The sequence below is a fragment of the Phyllobates terribilis genome, unplaced genomic scaffold, assembly GCF_046119375.1.
Source record: "Phyllobates terribilis strain yellow unplaced genomic scaffold, ASM4611937v1 Scaffold_81__1_contigs__length_6697587, whole genome shotgun sequence".
Taxonomy (NCBI): Eukaryota; Metazoa; Chordata; class Amphibia; order Anura; family Dendrobatidae; genus Phyllobates; species Phyllobates terribilis.
This window is the reverse complement of record NW_027362841.1, coordinates 1,070,832-1,077,110: the sequence shown is the minus strand read 5'-3', so window position 1 is coordinate 1,077,110 and position 6,279 is coordinate 1,070,832.

Genomic DNA, 6,279 nt, shown 5'->3' with positions numbered 1-6,279 from the left:
AAAGGATTCCGGATAATCCCTAAACGACACCTATAAAATAACTAAAAATACACAATTATTTACAAGTAACAGAAAACAGGTAAATACAAATAAACAGTTTAAACACCTAGATCCTCCAACGTACGGGCAACTGGCCTTTAGTGACCCTAGTGGACCTACGGAGCTGACTGACTGGTCCTGAGCTACGGGTGGTAGGAGCTATCAAAACTAAACTGGGCAGCTGTCTACGGGCTCTTTGGCTCACTAGGGGTACGGCAGGCTCACTATAAGCAGAGGGTTGATCCTCCTGGTCTGCTTGTGTGGGGTCTTCTGCCTCCTGGACCGGCTGCTCTTCCAGCTCTACCTGTCTCTCCGTAGGTACTTGAGATGCTGGTTGGAGGAAGGTGAGGACGGGTACCACAACAGCGCCATTGACTTGAGTCCAAGACCGAAGGAAGTCTCCGAGCACAGTACTGACCATATCTTCCCTTTCCTCTGAGGGTCGAGGGTCTTCTTGCTCTTCTTCAGGGCTTCGTAGCTGTTCGGGACACTTCTTCAGGTGATCTCGGGAGACAATGGCTGTGGTTTCTCCTCCGTCCTTACTGATTATGCAGACTTTCGGGTTCTCATGGCTTGAGGGCAGTACGGTGCACGGGTCCTTCTCCCACTGGTCGTCCAACTTGTGGAGGCGTCTCTTCCTCTTCAAGACCTGCTCTCCAGGTACCAGGGGAACAGCGGGAGCATACTGGTTGTAAGTCTTCTCCTGTCTTTCTCTAGCTTGACAGAGACTTCGCTCCACGCTCTCCTGTACCTTCCGGTACTGCTGCTGTCTTTCTGTGTCCCAGTCTGCTTCTGGTGAAGTGTCCTCGGGTGTCAGGACTCCCATCTCCAGATCAACAGGAAGCTTACCAGGTCTTGCTCTCATTAGGTAAGCCGGGGTACAGTTGGTAGAACCTACCGGGATGTGGTTGTATAGGTCCACCAGATCAGGCAGTTTCTCAGGCCACAGACTGCGTTCTTCCAGGGGCAATGTTTTCAGAAGATCCATCACCACCTGGTTCATTTTCTCGCAGAGCCTATTGGTTTGCGGATGATAGGGTGTTGTTCTTATCTTCCGGCAGCCATACAGAGTACAGAACTCCTGGAAGACTTCCGCTTCAAAGGCAGGTCCTTGGTCCGTCAGCACCTGCTCTGGGTATCCGTGTGGACGGCAGAAGTGCTGCTGGAAGGCTCTAGCTGCTGTTTGAGCCGTTAAGTCCTTGACGGGGACGACAACCAAGAACCGTGAGTAGTGATCCACGATGGTTAACGCATAGACGTAGCCACTTCTGCTGGGGGTCAGTTTTACATGGTCCAGGGCTACCAGTTCCAGTGGCTGTCGGGTGATGATGGGCTGCAAGGGAGTCTTCTGGCTAGCACGGTCCTTCCTTCGTAGGTGGAACGGTCCACAGTCTCTGCACCACCTCTCGATGGTTCCTCTCATGCCTACCCAGTGGAACCGCCCGCGCAGCAGGAACTCCAGCTTCTTCCATCCGAAGTGCCCAGCTCCGTCGTGGTATGCCTCCAGTACCATAGCCGCATCTCTTCTTGGCACCACTACTTGCCAGATCAGTTCATGCGTCCGGGCGTTAACCATTCTGCGGCACAACTTCCCCTTGTAAAGGAACAGTCGACTCTTCTCAGCCCACAGTTGCTTGGTCTCCTCCGGAGCGTCTGGGTCAAGGCGGGCATCTGGCTGAGTCAGCATCTCCTTCACCAGTCGGACGGCGGGGTCACTGTCTTGCGTTTCCGCCCAGTTGTAATGAGGTAAGGGGTTGAACGTAGCAGATTGCTTACTCCTTACACGGTGGGAATACTGGATAGTCCCATGACGGTGGAACGCGGGGAGTTCAACTTCTTCCAGTTCCTCTGGATCTTCCCCTACGTCCGGTAGGTTTGGCATTCTGGACAAGGCATCCGCGTTTGTATTGGAGCGTCCTGCCCGGTACTTGATCGTGAACTCGTAGTTGGACAGGCGGGCCATCCATCTCTGCTCCAGGGCACCGAGTCTTGCCGTATCCAGGTGTGTCAACGGGTTGTTATCCGTGTACACGGTGAACCGGGAAGAGGCGAGGTAGTGCCTAAAGCGTTCGGTGACTGCCCACACCACTGCCAGGAACTCTAGCTTGAATAAGCTGTAATTCTCAGGGTTTCTTTCGGTGGGTCGCAGTTTTCGGCTGGCGTAAGCAATTACCCGTTCTTTCCCCTGCTGGATCTGGGACAGTACGGCTCCTAGCCCGATGTTACTTGCGTCGGTGTAGAGGATAAAGGGCTGGCTGTAATCAGGGTACGCCAGGATTTCATCCCCCGTGAGGGCCATCTTCAGCTGGCGGAAGGACTCTTCTTCCAGCTTCTCCCATTTGAAGGGCGGCTTCTGGTTCTTGGCCTTCCTGGACTGGCCTATCAGGAGGTCCTGCATAGGAGCTGCCTTTTTGGTGAAACCGGGAATGAATCTTCGGTAGTAGCCTACCAACCCGAGTAACTGCCGCACTTCCTTTACGCTGGAGGGGCTTGGCCATTCCTTAATTGCGGTGATCTTATCAGGGTCGGGAGCCACTCCGTCAGCACTCACCACGTGTCCCAGGTACTGCACCTTTGGTTTCAGGAGGTGACACTTGGAGGGTTTCACCTTTAGGCCGTAGTTTGCCAGAGCTTCGAACACTTCTGCCAGGTGTTTCAGGTGGTCCTCGTAGGTCTTGGAGTAGACGATGACATCGTACAGGTATAACAGGACCGTCTCGAAGTTTCGGTGTCCCAGACAGCATTCCATCAATCGTTGGAAGGTTCCTGGTGCGTTGCAGAGTCCGAACGGCATGCAGGTAAACTCGCTAAGTCCCATCGGGGTGGTGAATGCGGTCTTCTCCCGGTCCGCCTCTGCTACAGGAACCTGCCAGTACCCGCTAGTGAGATCCAAAGTGGAGAAGAAGTTAGCAGATTTTAAAGCAGCCAAAGACTCCTCTATCCTTGGTAAGGGGTACGCATCTTTGTGTGTGATACGGTTGATTTTCCGGTAATCTACACACATTCTCATGGTGTTGTCTTTCTTTTTAACCAAGACTAGTGGAGCTGCCCAGGGGCTACAGCTATCCCTGATTACCCCAGCCTCCTTCATGTCTCTAAGCATCCCCTTGGCGTGTTGGTAGTGTGCAGGGGGTACGGGTCGGTATCTCTCCTTTATGGGAAGATGGTCTCCCGTGGGGATATGGTGTTCTACCCCCTTTACTTGCCCGAAGTCTAACGGGTGTTTACTAAACACTCTCTCGTACTCTTGAACCACCCGATAGACTCCTTGTTTCTGGTGTGAGGGAGTGGAGTCAGTACCCAGGTGTAGTTGCTGACACCAGTCCTCCATTGGTTTCTTAGAGCCGTTACCTTCCTCTGGTTGGGATGGAGGTAAGGGTTCCACGGCCTGTACAGAATTCTGATTGATGGTATACAATTTGGCTAGCGTAGCATACCGAGGCAGGTACACTTCCCTTTTCCCGATGTTTATTATGCAAACGGGCACCCTCCCATGGCGTACATCAACCACCCCCCGTGCTGTCAAAATGGTGGGCCTACTGTCTGAGTAGACGGGTTCTACCATTGCTTGGTAGTCTCTACCTCTTAGACCAATAGCTGCCCGGCACCAAATCATCATTTCACTTTTTGGGGGCATGGCAATAGGGAAAGGGTCACACATTCTCACGCTTCCAATCTCACCACCGGAGAGTTCCACCTGTTGCCGCCGCATCAGTGCCCGGATCTCTTTTTGGAGCACTCGCTGCTGGCCGGAGCTGGCGTTCTTGGCAACCTGCTGTAAAATGAAAATCACCTCTGCAAGACAATTTTCAATCACATTAGTTCCTAGAGTTATCTTTGGGTAACTCTCGCGCTTGTCAATGTCTACAATGATCAGTCCCTGTGCTGCCAGTTCGACTCTACCGATTTTAATGGTCATCTCTTTGAATCCGATCTGTGGCACGGGTTGACCATTGCTGGCGATGATACTCAAGTCGACGTCAGGGTAGCGGGTTATATCCGAGTCATTCCAGTACTGCTTGAAGAGCACGTACGGGATTGTGGTGACCTGTGACCCGGTGTCAAGTAGGGCACTCATAGGAATGCCATCCAGTACCACAGGCAAGACTGGACGTCCTCCCACATATTTGTCACGCCAGTTCGATGGGCCTGGTGATCTTATTCCTAGGGGTCGGCCCTCTACCCCAGGTTGTGCCAGTTTAAAGGACAGTACCTTGCCATATGTCCGGGTTGATTGCAGCGGCGGCAGATGGGTTGTCCGTCCTCGTTGTATCGGTCGCTGGGTCTTCCTCTGGCCGGTGGGGTCCTCCTTGGTCGACGCCACGGGATGTCCTCCGGTCCGGATGCCAGCTGGATCTTCCCTGGAGCAGAAACCTGTAAAGACTGCACAGTTCGGGTTAGCGCAGCTACGCTTTTAGCTAGCTCTTGGACCTGATGGTGCAGGTCTGGAGCCGGGTCATTGTTCAAAGCCTGCGCGTCAGCTCCCACAGGCCCTGCCGACAAGGGCGCCGCCTCCTGGTGGTAAGCGGTAGTAGGGCGCCTGTGGGTCACCACGCCACCCGGTGCCGGTTCTCGGAGCACCCGGATGGCTCTGTCCTTGAACTGTGCAAAGTCCAGATGAGGATCCTGTAAGGCCATTGCCCGCAACTGGGTTCGGTGGGCATTGCAATATAGTCCCTCTATAAATTGTTCGGTCAACAGCCTGTCCTCGTTTCCCACGCCGTCAGGGTCGGTCTGCTTAATGGCTCTCAGGGCCTCTTGTAGATTTAGTGCATAGTCCCTTATATTCTCATGTGCTCGCTGTTTGCACCCGTAGAATCTAAGCTTAATCTCGGCTGAGGTGCTTGTATCAAAGGTGTCCTTCAGCCGGGTTAATATCCCTGCGACAGTCCTCCTCCCAGGTGGCCAGGACTTTACCTCCCTTTGGGCTGCCCCGGTTAGTTGGGCCACCAGGATGCTCACTTTTTGCTCTTCTGTGAGGGGGTACACCTGGAAGAGGCTATCCAGCTTTTCTCTAAAGTCATTCAGGGTATGTGACTCCCCTGAGTACTGGGGTAGCCAGGCTGCCCCCGGGATATAGGGCATAGTGAAAGGCGTGACCGCAGCAGCGGTGGCGCTGGCGGTGGCTGCGGCAGTGAAGCTCTCCTCTGTATCCGACATCTTCCTCCCCCCTAGTGGACCGTGGCCTACCTTGCGATGATCCTCTTCCGTAGGCCGCGGCTCCACAGTGGATCGTCAGGGTCGAGGACCTTCCGTCGCGCTCCTATGACGTCGGCGTCTGCTGGGCTCCTTCCAGGACCTTACGCAACGTCCGCACGTGAGGCGGGGCTTCGGTTCTCGCGGGCTTTTCGGAGTCCACGCCCCTCTTCTTCCCGCGCGGCGTCTTCAAGATGGCGTCCAACGGCGGGAAAACTCCACGGATGGCGGGAAGAAGGCAGAAGATGGCGCCGGATGGCGGGAAAACTTCACGGATGGCGGGAAGAAGGCAGAAGATGGCGCCGGATGGTAAGTTTAAAAGTCTCTTTTTCAGGCACGCAGTACCCGGTGGTTGCGGGCACGAAATCCTGCCGACTACGCCAAAAGTTGACGCGCCCCTGGGCCTGTGCTGAGTAGCGTTGCGCACGCGGGGGCCTAACTGGAGCCGGATCTGATAGGGGTAGTAGTCTCGTGGCGGTGACCCGGTCCGTGCCCAGGGAGTCAAACTGAGTGGCAGTATTTAGCAGAAGATGGTACGGTGTTCGACTACGCCACCCGTTGAATGCGGCTATGAAGCCGCCGCTGCAGGGCAGACCGCTGAGGCCGGTGGTAAGGTTGTGCAGCGTAGATGGTAGAACCCCCAACGGGAGGGGTATGGCCACAGGGCAGCCGACGTGTTTGAAGGGGGGTAGCAGGAACCACTCAGAGACGGTGCGGTGTAGTTTTGGGTCTTTACTGGTGACAAGGTAGACCCTCCCGGAGTACTGGCTAGCGATCGGGGCCTGGTCAGTCCGTGAGCTGATGGGATCTCCCCTGGCCAGGCGGAGTTGTAGGCCTCCCCAACTAATCGTACTCTTCTGGCTAACTTGCTAGAGGCTGATAAAAGTAGCCCACGTCCCTGAGTGTACCGTGTGGTGCTCACCCGTATGGCCGGTGACTCGGGGCCTTCTGGTAGCTTCCGCTCCACGTCGCGGTGCTGGTCCCTTGCGTGTGACCGTGCCTTCGGGTTTCTTGGCCAGAGGACCTGAAATCCCCTGCCGGGCG